Source organism: Triticum dicoccoides, chromosome 4B, assembly GCF_002162155.2.
Source record: "Triticum dicoccoides isolate Atlit2015 ecotype Zavitan chromosome 4B, WEW_v2.0, whole genome shotgun sequence".
Taxonomy (NCBI): Eukaryota; Viridiplantae; Streptophyta; class Magnoliopsida; order Poales; family Poaceae; genus Triticum; species Triticum dicoccoides.
Genome location: NC_041387.1, coordinates 609,030,401 through 609,053,709, shown reverse-complemented (window position 1 = coordinate 609,053,709; position 23,309 = coordinate 609,030,401).

The following is a 23,309-nucleotide window of genomic DNA, read 5'->3' as shown; positions in this document are numbered from 1 at the left end:
AAATCATTTTCCATTTTTTCGAGTGCCCGAAATGAGTTTTTTGTGAAGGACCTACCGTATATTTGTTGCAAAATTGGACCTAATCAATTTTATAAAATACCAGGCCATATATAATGCACAGTTGACAAAATGGTTGGGTGTCAAAAGTTTTGATCCACCTCTGGTGAAAAAGACAAATCCCCGCCGATTCAGTTGGAAGCGGGTCAAATTTGAACTGCAGGTGCCTCGTAGTTTGCTCTTTATTTTTTCCAAAAATCATTTCTAGGTAAATAAGTATCTATTTAATCAGAGAAACACCAAACAAATTACAAGATTCAACCACTAGCTAGGAACGGTCATGCCCGCCGTTTTGACCGCATTTTGAAACGGGCATAAAAAATTCAAAAAAATCAAAAAATTGGAAAACCTTCGCATTGTGTCATTATATGTGACCAAGTTTCCAGGAAAAATAATAAACTTGTAATACGGTAATTATTTTAAAAAAGTGTTCTCATAAATGAGCTATCATGTGTGAAGATTCATGGCTTTCAAGCCAAATGATCAATCTTATGGCCACATTCATGGCATAGTTTGTTCAAATGACCTCATATCGTGCACAAGGGTGCATCTTGGAATGACAAACAATGTTGCCTAAGGAAGTTTTCATTTTCTTTGGACGAAAAAATCATTTTCCATTTTTTCGAGTGCCCAAAATGAGTTTTTTTGTGAAGGACTTACCATATATTTGTTGCAAAATTGGGCCTAATAAATTTTATAAAATACCAGGCCATATATAATGCACAATTGACAAAATGGTTGTGTGTCAAAAGTTTTGATCCACCTCTAGTGAAAAAGACAAATCCCCGCCGATTCAGATGGAAGTGGGTCAAATTTGAACTGCAGGTGCCTCGTAGTTTGCTCTTTATTTTTTCCAAAAATCATTTCTAGGTAAATAAGTATCTATTTAATCAGAGAAACACCAAACAAATTACAAGATTCAACCACTAGCTAGGAACGGTCATGCCCACCGTTTTGACCGCATTTTGAAACGGGCATAAAAAATTCAAAAAAATCAAAAAATTGGAAAACCTTCACATTGTGTCATTATATGTGACCAAGTTTCCAGGAAAAATAATAAACTTGTAATACGGTAATTATTTTAAAAAAATGTTCTCGTAAATGAGCTATCATGTGTGAAGATTCATGGCTTTCAAGCCAAATGATCAATTTTATGGCCACATTCATGGCATAGTTTGTTCAAATGACCTCATATCGTGCACAAGGGTGCATCTTGGAATGACAAACAATGTTGCCTAAGGAAGTTTTCATTTTCTTTGGACGAAAAAACCATTTTCCATTTTTTCGAGTGCCCAAAATGAGTTTTTTTGTGAAGGACCTACCATATATTTGTTGCAAAATTGGACCTAATCAATTTTATAAAATACTAGGCCATATTTAATGCACTATTGATTAAATGGTTGGTGTCAAAAGTTTTGATCCACCTCTGGTGAAAAAGACAAATTCCCGTCGATTCAGTTGGAAGCGGGTCAAATTTGAACTGCAGGTGCCTCATAGTTTGCTCTTTATTTTTCCCAAAAATCATTTCTAGGTAAATAAGTATCTATTTAATCAGATAAACACCAAAAGTTTTCCAAGATTCAACCACTAGCTAGGAACGGTCATGCCCGCTGTTTTGACAGCATTTTGAAACGGGCATGAAAAATTCAAAAAAAATCAGAAAATTAGAAAACCTTCGCATAGTGTCATTATATGTGGCCAAGTTACCTGGAAAAATAATAAACTTATAATATGATAATTAATTTTAAAAAGTGTTCTCAGAAACGAGCTATCATGTGTGAAGATCAATGGATTTCAAGTCACATGATCAATCTTATGGCCACAATCATGCAATAGTTTGTTCAAATGATCTCATATTGTGCACAAGGGTGCATATTGGGATGGCAAACAATGTTGCCTAAGGAAGTTTTCATTTTCTTTGGACGAAAAAATCATTTCCCATTTTCTGAGTGCCCAAAAATCAGTAGCAAAATTGGACGAAATCAATTATATAAAATATTAGGCCATATTTAATGCACAATCAACCAAATGGTTATGTGTCAAAAACTTTTATCCACCTCTCGTGAAAAAGACAAAATTCCGCTGATTCAGTAGGAAACGGGTCAAAATTGAACTACCGCTGCCTCATAGTTTGCTCTTTATTTTTTTAAATCATTTCTAGATACATAAGTATCTATTTAATTAGAGACACTCCAAAAGATTTGGAAGATTCATACACTAGCTATGAACGGTCATGCCCGACGTTTGACCGCATTTTGAAACCAGCATAAGAAATTAAAAAAATCCCAAAAAATTGAAAGCATTCACATTGTGTCCATTATATGAGACCTAGTTTATAGGAAAAATAACAAGCATGGACTACGGGAATTGTATTTAAAACTGGCATAAGATTTTTTTTTATATACATGTTCAATATTTTTCTATACAATTTTTTAACAATTTTCAAATGCTTGATTAATAGTTTTCAAGCACAAGTTTTTTTAATACAGGGTCAACATTTTTTTTGTACACATTTTAAAATTTTCATATGATTGATTAACATTTTTTCAAATAAAAGATAAATAGTTTTTAATACATGGTCAATATTTTTCTATACAATTTTTAACAATTTTCAAATGCTTGATTAATAGTTTTCAAGCCCAAGTTTTTTTAATACAGGGTCAACATTTTTTTGTACACATTTTAACATTTTCATATGATTGATTAACATTTTTTCAAATAAAAGATAAACAGTTTTTAATACATGGTCAACATTTCCTTAATGCTTAATTAAAAACTATACACAATTTAAACATATTTCAAATGGTTTATTAACATTTTTCAAATGCTTTGTTAACATTTTTCAAATCCTCTTCAAGATGAACCAAATGTTTGGATAATATTGATCCGAGGTCATACACAAAATTGACGGTGCAATTACATTTTACACTTTTTTGTTTGAACACGCTCTAATTTTTGTAGTGAAATTTGAACTCCTACTATTTATGTGGACTCAAAGATGTCGGAAGTCCACATCGCCACGAGCTGGACCTTCGAACATATGGGTCGTCGGCCCACACTTGACACAATGGAATGGTTAAAAGAAAAAAACCAAGTGGCCTTGCCCAAAAAGGCCCAGGCCCAGCAACGTTCTGTTTGCTTTACTTGGATCGTGGGAGGTATTCTAGCATGAAAGAAAGGGTGGCGTGGTGCTATGGTCCTGCCTCCAGGTACGAGTGGTCGCGAGTTCGACTCCCACCAATGCCCATTTTTGCTCCATTATTCGGCACTAGTTGTTTGAGGGTCCTAGGTCCCACGTGTCAGCTTGACGGTCCTGCTTGTCAGGCGGGTGTGTCCCGCATGGCTGGTCCTGCATGTTAGCAGGGTGGACCAGATTTGTCAGCATGGCAGGCCCCATTGGTCGGACTAGTGGGACTCGTTGTGGGTCCCACTGTACAGCGAGGCGAGTGCGGCTCAAAAACCATTATGCAAAATTGAAACATAAGAAAAAAATGACACCTAAGCGCGACACATGTGTAAAATTGGTAAACGAGACTGACAACTAAGCACGACACATAGGCAAAAATGATGAGGTGGGCGACAGCTAAGCACGACACATAGGCAAAAATGATGAGGTGGCGTCGAATCATAGCCATGACCCACAATTTACAAGGTTATGACCATCTATATTGGTCGTGATCAGCTAGAAATAAGGCAGCGGACTAGTGCTGTCTACTTTATGACCATTTCGTGTAAGGAAATTACGATATTTCTGACCAAAAATTGTCGTTATAGTTCAGGGTTTGGAGCCCCTGAACAGCTTTTGACCAATTTATCTCAAATGGTCATAGATTTATGACCAATTCTTCCAGGGTCACTGACAGAAGGTCACAAGTTGACATATTTCTTGTAGTGCGCGGTCCCCCCGTCCGGTGAATTTTCTAACCATCCCCAGGTGTAGTTTTCCCAGCATACTCATGGGAGGATATTAAGTTATTGTGTGTACTTAATCAGGAGTACATGGAGACGGTGAAGCGAATCGACTGTCCGGCTCCGCTGCCAGAAGGTCCGGTGACCGCTCTCCTGACGGAGATGCTAGTCCCAGCGCCCTATAAGGCCCGGAGACCAGGAAGGGTCTCCAGCACAAGGCCGTACAGGATGCCTCGTCCGAAGACGGCGAGGCACATTCCTCCCATGAAGGGGAGGAGGAGAAGGAGGAAGAGAGGGCCGCCCCATCCGGGGAGGCCGAAGGGTCTAAGAGGGCGGCCCAGGGGACCAGGTAGGGTCCCCGACGCAAGGTCGTCATAGGCTCGTCGTCCGAGGACGACGAGGTAGATTCTTCCCATGGAGGCGAGGAGGATCGCGAAGAAATGCCCCCTCCCCGCACTGGGGAGGAGAAGAAAAGGAAAGCCGCCCCGAAGGGGGAGGCTATGACACCCAAGAAGGGAAATGTGTCCCTTCCTAATTACTCATCCACGGTCGCCTACAGCGAGGAGTAGTGGCTACCTAGGGGGAAGCCTCTCGTAAGATCGTAAGTATCCGTACTTCCGTTATACTTTAGTGTGACTTTGCTTCATAGTCTTTTATAACGCCGAACACATATATTCAGTCCGGCCAGGGCCCATCCAGAGGTATCTTCTTCAGGTTGGTCTTTGAGCGATTCAGCGATGAATTCACTCCCAACGGTCACTTCCCCTCAGCCTGCGGATGACACGGAGGTGTTGTCCCAAAGGCTTCCTGAGCAAGGGGAGGTGACTCTGGAGACGCCCCATGGAGAAACTCTAGGCACCGGGGACACGGGGTGCCGGATCCCCGCGGATTGTGTCGACTGGAGCCACAGCAAGTCGGGCTCCTAGCCGGACACTGTACCGGAACCTTCAAAGGTTCCGAATTCGGGCAGGCAGCCCCTCGCTAAGGAGGGCGGGCTGTCCGTGCCAATGACTTCCGTTACGCCGGAGGCGTCGGATGGTCCGCTGGAAGCGCTTCACGGCGCTTCTAAGGATGAATAGCACCATAGTCTTATGAGTGCGGTGATTCATAAGGTCCTGTCCGCCAAGAGCGGACTAACCGAAGCCTGCACCAGCTTTCTAACAGGCTTTGAGGTAAGTAATCAAGAAGTATGTGAAATTATCACCCAGTAGGTAGTAGCCCCTGATACTCTGTTTGGTGTTCGGAACGAAAAGCCAAACGGAGGTTCGATTATATTCCGCATGAGTCTATTATAGTAGGTGTGCGTGTGAACAAACAGGCAGTGCTGGTTGCCGCTACTGCCCGCACGGCTGAGGTCATCGGACTAAAACGGGACCTGGAGTAGGCCCAGGGAGAGCTTGGCCTCATGAAGAGGCAGCTCGAATAGAACAAAGGTGAGTGATACCCCGTTCATATATCATAAAGAATAAAAATTGGTGACGCTAAAAAAACGTCTTGATTTTGTAATAGGGGCCACGACCCAAGTGGCGTCACTGAAGAAAGCGCTATCCGAGGCCGAAAACAAGGCAGCCGCGGAGCGCATTGAGTGTGAAAAGCTGAATGCTAGGGTGGGCGAGGTACAGCAAGACCTCCAGGAGCTCGACAAGAAGTTCGAGTACTTGGAGCATGACTTCAAGACGAAGGAGTCTGAGCTTGCGAAGGCCCTTTTGAGCATGAAAGACGCCAAGGCCGAAGCCGAAAAGGCCCAGCAGGAAATCCAGGTGGCCAAGAAGATAGCGGTGGGTAAGACATTTTTTATGCAAAGCAAGCATGTGGAGGAGGCGTTTCTTTTACTTAACAGAATTCGGAGCTCCCCAGGGGCATTCGCAGATCTACCACGTAGTATATCGGGTGCCACGGAGTTCTACCGTGCCGAAGAGGGCAGCTAAACGAAAAAGCTGTTCTGGTCCCAGTATGCGGTAGCCGAACAGTCGACGCCTCTGAGTGGCCAATTAAAGCAACTGGTTGAACTCCACAGGGCGGCCGAAGTGGCTATGAAGGATTTCATAGTCCGGATGTGGCCTGGTGAGCCCTTGCCTGGCAGCTACTTCGGCCTTATAAAGCGGATGGTGAATGCATGTCCGCGCCTGGAAGTAATCAAGCGATCCGTTTGCATTGAGGGTGCCCGTTGAGCCTTTGCTCGTGCGAAGGTGCATTGGGGCAAGCTGGATGCAGAGAAGCTGGTGAAGGATGGACCGCCGAAGGGCAAGGCGCATCATTGTCCCGAAAAATATTATGATGGCATTATGAAAGGCGCTCGTCTCGTGGCCGATGAATGTACTAAGGACACTATCTTGGAGTGAATGTACTCTTGTCATTTTTGTAATATAAAGACGAAGTTACTTGCGCAGATAGCGCTTTTTGATTTAAAATATTACCCTCTGTGCGGCTGTTTATAAAATTCTGAAAGTAGGCCAGTCGTCGACTTCCGCCCGCACATAACTAGTATCGGCATGTTCCTGGAAATCCCAGACACTCTTTATCCAAATATTTGGTCCCTGAAGGAGGTGTTTGGTGCAGCGAACAAGGCAATCGGACTATGCGGCTTTATAACTTTCACTTAGCCATAGAAGTCTACAATTTTTAAATTTCGGCGAAGCCCCTAGAATTCGGAAAGCCGAATTGGGCGCTATATACGCCTAAATTGGACGAGGCCGATTCCTCGCTTAAAAGCGGAAAAAATCTTTAAGGATTTTAAGACCTCTCGAACAGCGACCAGCTCTTGCCGCATCATGCTGGTCGGTTTTCGGCTTTATCTACTGAGGTGCTCGTCCGGAAGAACCGGGACACAATCGCAGTAGTTCTCCCTGCGCTACCTTAGCCGATATAACGGAACGTAAGGTACCAAAACAAGGGAGCCGGGCTAACCCAACTATTGACCCAAGACATGATTCGGAGCTGATGCATATAGTGCTATAAGTTCGGACTTCTCTTGCCGTATTACGGGGCGCCATAAAAAGCCCGTGGCAAACTAAACGTACCAAAGTGTACAGATGCAAAAGTAAATAAACATTTATAGAAAAATGTGCAGATAGGAATAATAAGCTGACGCTTTATATACTCTCCCATTGATGTATAATACGTTTAAGCGTATGTTTACAAAGAATGCGTTAGTTAAAGGTAAATAGGACTATTTGCCATGTCCTATCCAAGGGCGGGCTGCATGCAGGTATATAAAACAGGTATAATGATCGTGAATAGATTCCACCTGGGTATTCCTTTCGTGTGTAAAGCCTTTTACCTCCTTGGATTTCTCTCCTGTGGAAGTCCGACAATCCGGCTCTTCTGGAGAAGCTGTCCCGAAGCTAGGTCCTGAAAGATAGAGAGGGTTATTAAAGTATGTTGCGGCTGAGCCACATTGTTGCGCCTCCGCCTATGCCCATGGTATTTTGAGTGCGTAATTGTGTACGCGCGGCACGAGTGCTGCCTTAATGGGGCTAGAGCGGAGGCTGGACTGCTAGTCGCGCTCTTGGCGTGCCTGGCGATCCTATTGCGGGGTACTTTGGACTCGCTTGACGGTGTTTGGGGTTATTGTCGCCGGATTGGTGGTTTGCCAGAGAAGGCTGCATTTTACTTCTGTCACAAGGGCTGCAGTATGCTCCTCTGTACAGAGAGAGCGGTCCATGTTTCCGTTGACTGTTATGACCCCGCGAGGTCCTGGCATCTTGAGATTAAGGTATCTATAGTGTGGTACCACATTGAATTGAGCGAATGCGGTTCGTCCAAGTAGTGCTAGCCGCTACGGAAGGGGACGATGTCAAAGATTAACTCCTCACTTCAGAAGTTATCCGGATATCCGAAGACCACCTCCAGTGTTATGGAGCCCATGCAACGGGCCTCTACCCCTGGAATTACACCTTTAAAGGTAGTTTTGGTGGACTTCATCCTTGAAGGGGCAATGCCCATTTTGCGCACTGTGTCCTGGTAAAGCAGGTTCAGGCTACTGTCGCCGTCCATAAGGACTCGTGTGAGGTGAAATCCTTCAATGATTGGGTCTAGAACCAATGTGGCCGAACCGCTGTGACGGATGCTGGTAGGGTGATCCCTACGATCAAAGGTGATCGGACAGGCTGACCATGGGTTGAATTTTGGGGCGACTGACTCCATCGCGTAGACGTCCCTCAGTGCTCGCTTTCGTTCCCGTTTGGGAATGTGTGTAGCATAGATCATGTTGATCATTTTCACCTGGGGAGGAAATTTCTTCTGTCCCCCCATGTTCAGACGTTGGGGCTCTTCATCATCGTCACTGTGCAGCCCCTTGTCCTTGTTCTCGACATTTATCTTGCTGGCCTGCTTGAACACCTAGCAGTCTCTGTTAGTACGGTTTACTAGCTTATTCGGGGTGCCGTGAATTTGGCACGAACGTTCAAGTATGCGGTCCAGACTGGACGGTCCCTGATTGTTTCTTTTGAACGGCTTTTTCCGCTGACTGGATTTTGAGCCGCTGAATCCGGTGTTGACTGCCGTGTCTTTAGATTTGTCGCCATTGTTTCGACGCTTATGTCTATTGCGCCGGGGCTTTGCCGTTATTGTCGCGGACGGCTGAAGTGCCAGAGTTTATTGGTGTGGTGCTACTGTGAGCCAACCAGCTATCCTCGCCTGCGCAAAAGCGTGTCATGAGTGTCGTGAGGGCCGCCATGGATTTTGGTTTTTCCTGGCCGAGGTGCCGGGCGAGCCACTCATCACGGATATTATGCTTGAAGGCCGACGGGGCTTTAGCGTCCGGACAATCGACGATTTGGTTCTTTTTAGTTAGGAACCGAGTCCAGAATTTTCTGGCTGACTCTCCGGGTTGTTGGGTAATGTGGCTCAAGTCATCAGCGTCCGGTGGTCGCACGTATTTGCCTTAGAAGTTGTCGAGGAAAGCGTCCTCCAGGTTTTCCCAACTGCCAACGAAGTTTGCCGGCAGGCTATTTAGCCAGTGCCGGGCTGGTCCTTTGAGCTTAAGGTGAAGGTACTTTATGGCATGTAGATCATCACCGCGGGCCATGTGAATGTGGAGAAGGAAATCTTCGATCCATACTGCGGGGTCTGTTGTGCCATCGTATGATTCAATGTTTACGGGTTTAAACCCTTCTAGGAATTCATGATCCATTACTTCATCAGTGAAGCAGAGGGGGTGTGCGGCGCCTCTGTGCCGGGCTATGTTGCACCCAGTCCGACTAAGTCTGGTCGGTTGTGTTCGGCCCGGCCGAATTTATTGTTAGTGTATCCGGCATGACGGTCATCGTCATGTGCTGTGGCGTGCCCCCGTGATTCGTAGATCGATCTTGGTTGTCCTGCGTTGTTTTCCAATATGTCTCGCAGGTCCTGCGTAGTGCCCCGGGCCATAGTGAACTGGCGTGGGGTTGCAGGCTGGTATTCGGGCTGATATTCCATTTTATCCCGGCCACGAGGTGGCCGGTCAGCCGTGTGGCGCTCGAGTCCATATTCCTCGACTGCCAGGACTTCTGTCCATCTGTCTGTGAGCAGGTCTTGATCAGCTTGGAGCTGCTGCTTCTTCTTCTTCAGGCTCCTCGCAGTAGCCATAAGCCGGCGCTTGAAGCGCTCCTGCTCCACGGGGTCCTCAGGCACGCCGAACTCGTCGTCGCCGAGGCTAATCTCGTCTTCGGAGGGGGGCATGTAGTTGTCCTCCTCCGGATATCCGTCCGTCGCCTGTTCGTCTGGGCTGACCTTCCCGTCTTCCTGTTCGGCCTGCTCGAAGACAGGCTGGTCGGGGTTGTATTCGTCTTCGGCACCATCCGGATTGTTTTTGTGTCCAGTGCCGGTATTGTTGTGGCGGGGCTTGGAACGGTGTTGATGATGCCCATGCTTTGCTTTCTTCCTTGAGGGGTTATCCTCCATTGCCTTATCGCCATTGGTTTCCTTCGGAGTGTCCACCATATATATATATATATATCATGTGAAGAGGTGGCTATCCACTGCCCTGTGGGTGGTGGTTCCTGTTCTTCTCCTACATCGTCATCCATACCGTCGATGTCTTCGGAGTCGAAGTCTAGCACGTCGGTCAGATCATCGACCGTGGCTATGAAGTGGGTGGTGGGTGGGCAACGAATTCCCTCGTCGCCAGCTTCCCACTCGAGCCCGACGTAGTCCGGCCGAGAGTCTCCTGACAAAGAGAGAGACTTTAGCGAGTTTAGCATGTCGCCAAAGGGCGAGTGCTAGAAAATATCCGCATCGGTGAACTCCATTACCGGAGCCCAGCCAGAATCGGCGGGCTCGGGGACGTGCGGTCTGGGACGTACAACCGGACATGAGTCCAGGGGTCCGGAAACACAGGCTTCCTTGCGGATGAAGCCCGTGTTTGGCTCTAGCGCCGATGAGTGTGCGGCTTCCGGGGCGGGGTCCATCCACCCGTCTTCGAATGACGCAATCTGCCCCAAATTTAGGTCCAGGGCCTCTACTGGTGCGATATCCCAAGTATTGTCCGACAGCAGGTCTAAGGCATGCTCATCGTGATTGTTCGGTGCTCCTGGTGTGGGCCCGAATCCGTCGAACATCAATTCTCCGCAGATATCGGCCATGTAGTTCAAGTTTCCGAACCTGACCTGATGGTCGGGGGCGTAGCTGTCGATCTGCTCCAGATGGCCGAGCGAATTGGCCCACAGTGCGAAGCCGCCGAACACGAAGATCTGTCCGGGGGAGAAAGTCTCACCATGGACCGCGTTATTGATGATGATTGAAGGAGCCATCGAGCCTTGCAGCAACGACACAGAGGAACTCTCAATGAAAGCACCAATGTCGGTGTCAAAACCGGTGGTTCTCAGGTAGGGGGTCTCGATCTATGCGTCTAAGTCTAATGGTAACAGGAGGCAAGGACACAATGTTTACCCAGGTTCGGGCCCTCTCGATGGAGGTAAAACCCTACTTCCTACTTGATTGATATTGATGATATGGGTGTTACAAGAGTTGATCTACCACGAGATCGTAGGGGCTAAACCTAGAAGCTAGCCTATGATGATTATGAATGTTGTGATCGTCCTCATACGGATCGAACCCTTCGGTTTATATAGACACCGGAGGGGGCTAGGGTTTACACTGAGTCGGTTACAAAGAAGGAAATCTAATATCCGGATCGCCAAGCTTGTCTTCCATGCAAAGGAGAGTCCCATCCGGACACGGGACGAAGTCTTGAGTCTTGTATCTTCACGGTCCAACAGTCCGGCCAAAGTATATAGTCCGGCTGTCCTAATACCCCCTAATCCAAGACTCCCTCACCAGTCCTAGGTGTTCTTCATGGATGGCATGATCCATAGTGGTGGGCAACAGGAATCATTGTCGCAGCTTTCTAGTCCGGTTCCACATGATGGAGACTCATCCAAGCTGAAGTGGCATAAATCAGGGATAGCGTGTCCCAGCATGTCGTTCATCCGGCGGTGCTCACTGAAGACACAACCATGCTTCATGAACGGTAGTCCTTCTGTGTCGTGCACGGAAGGTGGCATCTGCTTCGCAATGGGGTAGCTGTCCCCAATGAAAAGAGAGTACTCTCCAAGAGTGTTCCTCGGCACCCACGTAGCATCACGGGGGTCGAACTCAGCGCCGTTCATCTAGTGCACGCGGCATCTCAGATCTAGACACATGGTGACGTACATAGTCAAGGTCCGTGCATAATAATCTTGTGCTCAAATATGGCGGTCAGTAATACTGTGCAGCAAATAGTACTACTCCGGAATAGAGGAAGTAAAATAATCGGCTTATATATAGCCACTCTTGGCTACATGGATGAGATAGTAAGACAGGGAAAAACAAAAATGGTGGCAGCTAGTGGGTTCAAGTCTTCAAGGGCCTAGCTAGCTATACACGTCCTCCAGGGTAAAAAGTACTCTTACTAGTACTAGTAAGTACTACCAGTACAATAATGAAAGAGAAGGCAAGAGGGTTAAAAAATGGAATACCTGGGTAGATGGTGACGATCTGATCGTGGTAGATTGCGTGACCATGTTGCACATCAGTGGTACAATGGGTAATGACTGCTACAAGGTTCCAGGTTAGACCGAATCACGGATGCAAATGCACATCCAGGATCGGCGATCTTATTTTGATCGGGGGATGAGTGGTCCCTGCAAAATATTGGAGTACCATTAGGGATGCAAATGATGGTTTGTGCATTCCATTTGTAATCTCCCATACCGTAGGATGGCAACCAGATGAAACAAGTCCCCTAGCTTGTCACCGCAAAGATGCGGCCTAGATGGTGCATGGCGTATTCGAACATGTAGGGGTACAAATCTGCCGCCGCCAACATGCGCGAGCCTCTACCATTACTACCTCTTGCATTGATGGCAATCCTTATGTCGAACACCGTGATGACATAGTAATCGTCGTACCCGCGTTGCTTTGTCGGCGAGTCCGCAATTGCTATCTTCTTCAATCTCATGTAGGCATCACCATACGTATTGAAGCCCAGCCAGTCCGGAAGGCCGATCCCAATGGTGGAGAAGGGGTCTACCGGAACGGCCGCACTGCTGTGGATGTTGTACAAAATGATGGTGGTATCCGGCCGGAGGTATGCAAGCCAATCTTTGTTGGCACCGACCCAGACCTATATATAAGACGGTGGGCAGCGGAGAAATTACTAAATGGAAATGGAATAACTAAGTACTACATGATAACACTCCATTACTGACCTGCTCATCGGACAAAATCCGACTACCTCTCAATGTCGGCAACTCTAGTAGAGTCAACGTGCAACCATGGCCTGGGAGCGGTGGACTGTTCCCAAGCCTGTTTAAGCACCGTCATGAAAAAGTTGGTGCAGGAAGCACCGAGTCTTGCGGCGGTGAGGACGTCGGAGCGGCGTGCGATTTTTCCCAGAGGATCGTCGTCCAAGGTCTCCCAACCCCGACGAGGAGGAGAACCGCCTGGCGAATCCATGGGAGCAGCAACGAACTGCCTTCTCTACGAGGGGAGCAGAACTGGCGAGGAGGAGATAAGAGCATAGTAACCGCAGGGCCTCGTTCCTTCCAACTGTAGATCGTTCCTTAGTGAAGGGGTGAGGCTATTATTTACTACTAGTCCTAGCATTGTGGAATGTTATGGGATTGCATTATACTGTAAATAATAGCACTAGTAAGAAATTTTTGGCACTAGGTAGTAGTTTTTGGCGTGGATTAAGAAATTTTGGGTATGTTTTTGCTATTTTTTGTACACACCAACTAGTGTCAAAAAACGTCTTACATTATGTGACCGAGGATTACGTACTCGTGCTGTAGCAGTACTAGTACTACTTTTTCTCAACTAGTAGTGCGATGTACCGTACTTCTAGTCTGGTCTAGTATAGTGCACTAGTTTTGAATTCTTGAATCTCAGGGCCAAGGAGCTACACTTGGAAGTGGAGGGTACTACTGTTCTCTAGAACCATCGATGTACTATCAATGCAGGGAAAGTACACATGCGTAGTGGCCTAGTGGGTACTCTCGATGCTCTATTAAGCCGCTCCTCTCACGTAGCTGGCTGATACGTCTCCAGCGCATCTACTTTTCCAAACACTTTTGCCCTTATTTTGGACTCTAACTTGCATGATTTGAATGAATTAACCCGGACTGATGCTGTTTTCAGCAGAACTGCCATGGTGTTGTGTACTGTGCAGAAAACAAAAGTTCTCGGAATGACATGAAAATCCATGGAGATAACATTTGGAAAATACAAAAAAACATCGGCAAAAGAATCAATGCCAGGGGGCCATACCCTGTCCACGAGGGTGGGGGGCGCGCCCCCTCCCCTGGGCACGCCCCCTGTCTCGTGGGCACCCTGATGCTCCACCGACCTCAACTCCGACTCCATATATTCGGTTTCATGGAGAGAAAAATTAGAGAGGAAGTTTCATTGCGTTTTACCATATGGAGCCGCCGCCAAGCCCTAATCTCTCTCGGGAGGGCTGATCTGGAGTCCGTTCGGGGCTCCGGAGAGGGGGATTCGTCACCGTCGTCATCATCAACGATCCTCCATCACCAATTTCATGATGCTCACCGCCGTGCATGAGTAATTCCATCATAGGCTTGCTGGACAGTGATGGGTTGGATGATATTTACCATGTAATCAAGTTGGTTTTGTTAGGGTTTGATCCCTAGTGTCCACTATGTTCTGAGATTGATGTTGCTATGACTTTGCTATGCTTAATGCTTGTCACTAGGGCCCGAGTGACATGATTTCAGATCTGAACCTATTATGTTTTCATGAATATATGTGAGTTCTTGATCCTATCTTGCAAGTCTATAGTCTCCTATTATGTGTTATGATCCGACAACCCTGAAGTGACAATAATTGGGATACTTCTCGGTGATGACCGTAGTTTGAGGAGTTCATGTATTCACTATGTGTTAATGCTTGGGTCCGGTACTCTATTAAAAGGAGGCCTTAATATCCCTTAGTTTCCACTACGACCCCGCTGCCACGGGAGGGTAGGAAAAAAGATGTCATGCAAGTTCTTTTCCATAAGCATGTATGACTATATTCGGAATACATGCCTACATTACATTGATGAACTGGAGCTAGTTATGTGTCACCCTATGTTATAGCTATTATGTCGGGGAAACTGATCCACGAACACCTATGGGACCGGCGGACCGAGCCCCTTTCGGTTCGGCGGGGGGCGGAGGTCGCACGAAGAGCAGATCGAGGTGAAGCACACGAGCAGTTTACCCAGCTTTGGAGCTCTCCGGAGAGATAATACTCCTACTGCTACTTTTTTGATTGTATTGTGTTCTTGCTCTAGAGAGCTAAGTGTTTTCTGGCTTCGAAATGATCCGAACCTTCCGAACCATTCGAACCCCCTCTACATTGTGCATGGGCCTCCTTTTATATGCACAAAGGGGTCACCGACAGGTGGCAACACAGAGAAGGGTAAAAACGTAAAAAGAGAGGTGGTTGGTACAACCACTTGTACAGTGTACTCTACCTAACCCTGACGGCAGGGGACAAGGGCATTGAATGCTCATCTGTGTCGCCCAAACAGTGCAGAAAAGGACCGTCAGGGGCGCCACCACCTGCCACGATGGCGATCTTGTCAGCAACGCACGCCACCGCTTACCGTTGGCTGCACAGCCTTCCACCACGCGTGCCTGGAAAGGCCCCCAGGGCGACACGTTGGTGGATGCGCTGGAGCGTGGGCACAGGGTGGCCGCTTGCCGCAGAAGCGTCTTGCCGCGGTCGTGGTCTTGTCGCACCCGGAAGCTTGTCGCTCACCGGGCCTTTCCGGACACGTGGTGCGTCGCGGCGAGTTCCTTGAGACGCCTCGGTTGGCCTTCCCGGCAAGCTCCTCTTGCTGGGGCCTTGTCTTCTTGACTTGAATACTTTGTTCTTGAACGGCTCCAAAGGAGCCACGGAGTACCTTGGCGGTCACCCGGCAAGCCCTTGCCGCGGGGCGCTGCAACTGCCCGTGCACAAGTTCGGGGTACTAGGGTACCCCTATTCTAGTACACCGACAGGAGCCCCCGGGCCTGGGCCACACACGGTGCCGAGCGCTGTTGGGCCAGGCCCAAAACAGGGCACGGGCACGCGCGGCCCGGGTAACGCCGAATCTTACTCCGTATCCACCGCGCCCTCCCCCAACGACACGCGCTGAATGCGGCATCGTGGGAGAAATCATGGGGGGTTTCTTTATTCAGAAGGGCGAAATGTCCGCCCCTCCCTCTTTATAAGCAGGGGAAACAGGGGCAGTTTCCCCACTCCGCTGGTTGTTACTCTTTCCTTGAAAATCTCCGCCGCTCCCCCCTTTCTTCTCAAAGCCGAAAGAGAGTAGCGCTCCGCCCCCTGTCGCCACCGGCACCATCAACGCCGCCGATCTCCCCTGCCACTTCTGCCATGGCTCCGAAAGCTGACAAGGGAAAGGGCGTGAAATCGGCCGAGGCGCAGCGGCTCGCGGCGCTGCGGAAGGAGCGGGCCATCTTCCCCCCTCAGCTCGGCGCTAAGGAGCTGAGGGAGTACTACTACCTCTTCTGGTCGACGGAGATGCGTGCGCACCCGCGCACGAGGGTACTCCCGGCCACCGCTTCAGAGCTGGCGCCAAACGGGTACCCTTTCTTCGCGTTGTTCTTCTATTGCGGGCTCTGCCCGCCCTTCTCGGAGTTCTTCTGTGATATTATGAACACATACGGACTCCGCCTCCTTGATTTCACCCCCAACGCCATTCTGACCATGGCAGTTTTCGCACATCTGTGCGAAAACTTTGTCGGAGTCCACCCAAACGTAGCCCTCTTCCGCCACTTCTTCATGCCCCGAGTCGAGAGAGGAGAGCCCCTTGCCGGAGGAATCGCCTGGATCTCGAGAGTCGGCAAGAAAGATGCCTATCTGGAGGGAGAGCTTCGCAGCAAATGGGAGGAGTGGAGAGCGGAGTGGTGCTGGATCGTCGAGGAGAACCCGCAGCTGTTCACTGCCGTGCGCCAAGCCCCAATAGTACGCAGCAACGATTGGAGCAACGTGGCCCCGGAAGATGACAGGCTGAGGATCGCCGTCACCCGAATCCTTTGCCTTAGGCTTGCCGGGCTCACTGTAGGCGCTGTCGGCGCAGATTTCCTTCGTCGCCGCATCGCCCCCCTGTAGGAGAGAGGGAGACCTGCCTGGGAGTTCAAGAACTCGGCGGACATCATGAGGCTGCGCCCGGGCCTCAACTTCAATTTCACCGTCCTAGAGCTGGATGCAATGCTCCTGGAGCTGTTCAAACGTGACCCTCAGCACCCATTCCTGTTGCCGAGGAGCGTTGTTCCATTGTGCAACAATTGTTCGCTCGACAGGATCCGCACGATGATGCCATTGTGCGATTCGCACGGAATCGCCCCAACTTGGCAAGAGCCTGCGGATGACGTCGTGCGGGCGTTCTTCGACAGCCTAGAGGAAGTGCCGATCCGCGCCGACGAGCAGAAGAGCCTCACCCGTGACACTACCGACGCGGAGCTGCAGCGCATCGCCACTAGGACGGAAGAGGCTGCGGCAGCAGCTGCCGCGGGCGAGTTAAGGTTTACTGAGGAGGAGGCAGAGGCAGCAGAGGCGGCAAGCCTTGCCGAGCGCGAGGAGTTTGCCAGCGAGGAGGATCTTGCCGGCCCCGAAGCTGAGCCGAGCGAGCCCGGCGAGGAAGAGCCCGAGCCTTCAGATAGCTTGCCGCAAGTGGAGCCCCCGGCCGCACAAAGAAGGCGTCTCCGCAGGGCCGATGATGTAGCGGGGCGGCAGACGGGTCAAGAGCCGTCGAGCCGCGCGACACGCTCTACCGTGGCAAGCACCGTTGCCGCGGGAGCGCCTCACGCCGCTGCGACAACTGGAGCGGGACCTTCCCGGTCCACCGCTGCTGCTCCTGCCAAGCGGGCAAGGGAGCCCACTCCTCCGCCTCGTCGCACCGGAGGCGAGCCGGACTTCGATCTCTCCGCGCTCAGCTCCGATGATGAAGAAGAAGAGTAAGCTTTCTTGCTGTCCTCGTAGTTCTTCAATCTTGTTGCTTTTATTCTGTTATCTGACTTGCTTCGATCTGAATCCATTCCTTTTCAGGACGCTGGCCCAGAGAGCGGCGAAGAGGGCCAAGGCCTCAGTGATCGTCATCGAAGACGATCCCACCGTGTCAGCAGGGGGCGTGTCTGAGCCCACCTTGACGGACCTGGCAACTACTCCCCAGAGCAGCCCCCAGCACAGCCCCCAGCGTAAGTTTATAATTTACTTCCCGCCGTCAGGTGCGCATGGGTGCTCTTTTTCTCTTACTGATATCTTGATTGTTGGATTTGTGTAGGAGCAGAGCAGCCTCACCAGGAGGGCCCGAAAGCCGCCCCCGAAGCGCCATCTGCTTCGACTATGCCGCCAAGGGTGGAGTCCCCGGCAAGGGAGCGCTCTCCGGCAAGGGAGAACTCTCCGACAAGGGCCAATTCTCCGGCAAGGGATGACACCAGTGATCCTCCGGCGGCTGAGACCGCGACCGCAGATCCCAGCACAGGTAATCCACTTGCCTAAAAACTTGCCCTTGGATTTTTCTTCTTCTGACTTTCCTTTTGCCTATTCGCTTGACTTCTCTCCCTTCTTCGTTCTTCAGATCCATCCGCCACTGAGCCGATGGAGACCGAAGCCGCTGAAGGAGCGGCCGGCGCTGATGAACCCACCGGCGAAGAGGCCGCCAAGGCTGCCGCCACAGAAGCCGGCGAGGGATCCGGCGATCGTACTGACGGCCCTGAGGCCGCAGGAGCGCCAGGCGCTGCACCGACCATCGATCCTCCCGCCACTGCCGTAGAGCCAGACTCCAAGGAGTCCCAGCCCGGCGCCTACTTGAAGGCCGGCGATGGCGTTTTCATCAAGCTCCCCTGGGCTTCGAGCTCCAGGGCGCCGGTCGAAGGAGAAACTTTTGACGGAGAGGTGCTCGCCTCTGCCAGATTGACGCTGGTTGACGCACCGAGCAGCAGCGACGAGCCCGAAGAGGAGCGGCTGCTACGGAAGCTGACGTCGCTCTACCGCGCCCGACAAGCCAAGTTGGCTTCCCGAGAAGCGCTTGTCGCGAGGGCGGGAGTTGATATCGAGAAGCGCGCGGAGGAGCTCCGGGATCTCAGGCAGGAAACTCTCCGGAGCTTGGCGGAGGAGCGGGAGCAAGTCGCCGAGGAGAGGAAGGCCTTCCTCCTCACAAAGGCTGAGGTTGAAGAACAGCAGCGGCTTGCTGCCGAGAGGTTATCTGCGCGGGAGGGAGAGTTGGCGCAGCGCAAGGTGAACCTTGACAGCCACGAAGAGGAGCTCGTCGCGCGGGAGCAAGCAATTGGCTGTGCTCTCCAAGAAGCAAGGGATGCTGCCGCGGCTGCCGAGGCCGCCAAGGAGCTGGAGGCGAAAGTGGCGCAGCTGGAGGCCAATCTCCGGACGAGCGGCGAGGAGCTCGCCGCGCTCAAGCGCGAGCGCGAGAAGGATGCTGCCGCCCTCGGTGAGCTGCAAGGCCTTCTCGCTGAGAGGAGCAAGGAGCTCAGTGCCGCCAAGGACTCCAACGCGGATCTCGAGCTGAAGCTGGTCACGCTGACGCAGACGCTGGACGCCGCCAAGGAGCGAGAGGTGACTCTGTCGGAGAAGATCAAGGCCGACGAGGCGTTGCTGGCGAGCATTGCCGTCACCCAGAACTCGTTCAGGGAGACGGTGGAGCACTGGACCGAGGGTCTGGTGAATATCGCCGCAGTCATCGACGGGGAGCTGGCGCAGCTGGGGATGGAGGACTTCGGGTACTCTTCCGACGACCATCTCCAACCCAGCGCCAAGCTCAGCCTATTCTTCAAGGGCGTGGCGACGGCCCTCCAGTGGCTTCGGGAGAAGATCCCAAAGTAGCTGGCCGACGAGTCGCGCAAGATTTGCGCGGGAGTTCTTCAGAAGGTGCTGGTGAAGGTGGCTTTCCGCAACCCGGGCCTCAACCTCACCAACGTCCTCAGATCCCTGCCGCCCGACGCTGACCTGGAAGCGCTCAAGGCCCTTGTCGCACCCATTGTGGACAAGGTGAGCGGGATCAAGAGGGTTGAGGGCGATCGTGTAGACTAGGCCGCCCGTTTTATCTTTTTCCTTGTCGCTGCTAGTCATGTCATGGGAACAATGTGTTAGAGCTGCGACAAGTTATCTTGTAATATAACTTTATTTTGGATAATGATTGCTATGTTATTTCCTTTACTAGATCCCTTGCTTTGTATGTTTTACCCTACACTTTTAGGGGACTTGTCGGCGCAGGCACCTGAGCCGCGAGCGCTGAGTGCGGGACGTCAGCAGCCTGCTGGCGGTGCCGCTCCGACAAGAAACCTTGTCGCGACTAGTTGCAGCACACTTAAGTTGTTGAGCAGACTCGAAACAAAGTAAGGGCGCAACTATCTACGAGTTGGTTCCTCCGCGCATAGGTTTTCCATACAAAGCATAATCGTTCGAGGAAAATAACTTAAAAATTAAAACTAATTGCTCAAACTTTGGCAACTTAGCTTTTCTGTCGTTTGCTTCCCGGCAAGGCGAATCTTCCTTAAACGACGCCTGGTCCACACCATTATCTTCTCCTTCCCCCCCGGCAAACTTGTGTGCGAGAGAACCTTCTTTTCCTTTGTTTGGGAAAAAGAAAGAAGAGAAAATAAAGATATGGGGCCTTTCGGCTCGTTATTGCTTACCGGGGGTAGGTGCTGCACAAAGTGTCAGATAAAGCATGCAAATGTAAAGTAAAAAGCATGAAATTGACAAGATGTGCGGAGCACATGAGCTTTACTTATGCACGGGATCTGTGCCCGGCTTTGTACAAAGGATTACATGCAACAGCGGCAAGACTTGTACAAAAGGTGGTTGCCGGAACAGGTTCCGACAACCGCGCCCTACGGGTAAAACTTACGAAGATGCTCAATGTTCCAGGAGTTGCTCACCGGAAAGCCATCTTCGGTCTCAAGGCGGACAGCGCCAGGCCTAGTGACTCGTTTCACCCGGTAAGGGCCTTCCCACTTCGGCGTCAACTTGTTAGAATTCTTGGCGGACTGAACGCGCTGAAGAACAAGGTCGCCTTCCTCGAAGCTTCTGGCATTAACTTTGCGGCTATGGTAGCGGCGCAAAGCTTGCTGGTATCGAGCAGCTCGTACAGCAGCCTGAAGACGATCCTCCTCAAGGAGCAGCGCGTCATCTTGTCGCAGCTGCTCTTGCTCAAGCTCATCATAAGCGAGCACTCGAGGTGACCCGTATACGAGTTCCGTGGGGAGAATTGCCTCCGCTCCATAGGCTAGAGCGAAAGGCGTCTGGCCAGTGGCTCGATTTGGCATCGTCCTGATCGACCAAAGAACCACCGGCAGCTCCTCGATCCAGTTTCTTCCGCACCTGTGCAGCCTGTCGAAAGTCCTGGTCTTGAGCCCGCGCATCACTTCAGCATTTTCCCTCTCCGCTTGATTGTTGCTTCTCGGATGAGCAACAGAAGCGAAGCAGACCTTGGCGCCAAGATCTTGGACGTACTGCATGAAGGTGCGGCTCGTGAATTGCGTGCCGTTATCGGTGATGATCCTGTTAGGGATCCCGAAACGACAAACAATTGACCTGAAGAACTTGACTGCTGACTGTGTTGTCACCTTCCTCACTGGTTCCACTTCCGGCCACTTCGTGAACTTGTCGATTGCAACGTACAAGTACTCGAAGCCCCCAACAGCTCGGGGAAAGGGCCGAGGATATCGAGCCCCCAGACCGAAAATGGCCAGGATAAAGAGATCGTCTGGAGAGCTTGAGCTGGCTGGTGTATCTGCTTGGAATGGAACTGGCACGCTTCACACGTGGTTACTTGTGCAGTTGCATCCTGGAGGGCTGTTGGCCAAAAGAAACCTTGCCGGAAAGCTTTGCCGGCAAGTGCTCTTGCGCCAATGTGGTGACCACATATGCCTCTATGTATCTCTGCCAACAGCTTTTGTCCGTCTTCCCGGCAAATACACTTCAATTTCACACCGTTGAGTCTTCTTCTGTACAGTATGTTGTCGACAAACTGGTACATACTTGACTGCCGGGCTACTTTTTCCGCTTCTTCTTGCTCTTCGGGAAGTTCTCCTGTCTGAAGGAAACGGACAATTTGCTGTGCCCATGCTGGAGCTTGTGGCTCGACAAAAAGGACTAAAGGCACCTCCGCTGCTGCGGGAACATCCGCTTCTATGGCGAGAACCTGTGGCTCGGCCAGACCTTGATGTTCCCCGGCAAGCTTGCCGGAGCAAAACTTGTTGGGAGCGTCTGCTTCGACGGAACAAGCACTAAGACTTGCCGGAGCAAACTGCTCCTCAGCACCCTTGGCGTTGATCTTGGGGACCTTCTTGGCGGCGGCTTCGGGGAGTTCTTCCGGAAAGTAGTCACCGGAAATCAACTTTCTCTTCTTGCTCTGTCCATTTGATGGTGTCACGGATGGTTGAGTCAGCTTGAGCACAAAGATCCCTGGTTCCACAGGTAACTTAAGTGCGGCGCACTTTGACAGGCCATCAGCAATGTCATTCTGAGCTCTTGGAACATGTTCCATCTGTAGGCCGTCAAAGTGCTCTTCTAGCTTTCTCACTTCATCGACATAAGCTTCCATCAATGGACTTTGATAATTCTTGTTCACTTGGCGGACGACAAGCTGTGAGTCTCCCCTGACAATGAATTTCTTAATCCCAAGGTCTGCCGCGATCCTGAGACCGGCAAGCAAACCTTCATACTCTGAAGTATTGTTCGTTGCTTGCTCCTTGGGAAAGTGCATCTGGACTACGTATTTGAGGTGCTCTCCCGTGGGCGCGACAAGCAGCACGCCCGCACCGGCGCCTTGCAGCGAGAAGGCACCATCAAAATACATCGGCCACTCTTTGCTTGCCTCTTTGACGGGCATGCTCGTTTCTGGAATTTCTTCATCTAGGGTTGGCGTCCACTCTGCTATGAACTCTGCCAATGCTCTGCTTTGGATAGTTGAGGTGCTCTCAAACTTGAGGCTAAAGCTTGACAGTTCCAGCGCCCACTCGACAATCCTGCCCGTTGCTTCTGGATTTTGCAGTATCCTCTTCAGCGGAAAGCGAGTGACGACTGTGATCTCATGTGCTTGGAAGTAATGGCGCAGCTTTCTCGAGGCCATAAGGAGGCCGAAAAGCAACTTCTGCACACCAGAGTACCTTGATCTAGCCCCCTGCAGAAGAGAACTGACAAAGTAAACTGGGCGCTGCACCATTCTCCTTGGCATCTCATCATGTTCCTGCGCAAACCCATGTTTGTCGGGACCAGAGCTTGTCGACGAAACCCCCTGCTTGTCGCTGGATGGATCTGCCGTGGTTGCTGGCAAATCATCTGCCTCCCTCTCCGCCACTAACGCAGCACTAACCACTTGATTGGTTGCCGCTATATACAGCAGCAACTTCTCTTGCGGCTTAGGTGCGACAAGTGTTGGAGTGGAGGACAGGTATCTCTTCAAGTCCTGCAGCGCAGCCTCCGCTTCCGGAGTCCATTTCATTGGACCTGCCTTTTTCAGAATTTTGAAAAATGGCAGGGCGCGCTCAGCAGATCTAGAGATAAACCTGCTGAGAGCAGCCATGCAACCGGCAAGCCTTCGTACATCCTTGACGCGCTTTGGTGCTTCGATCTGCTCAATGGCTTTGATCTTGTCGGGATTGGCTTCAATTCCCCGCTGAGACACGAAGAACCCGAGAAGCTTGCCGGAAGGGACTCCAAACACGCACTTTTCGGGGTTAAGCTTGAGGTTGATCTTGCGCAGGTTTGCAAATGTCTCATCTAAATCTTGAATCAAGGTCGCTTTGTCCTTGCTCTTGACCACTATGTCATCCATGTAAGCTTCCACATTTCTGTGTATTTGTGGTTCAAAAGCATGGTGAACTACCCTTGCGAATGTTGAACCAGCATTC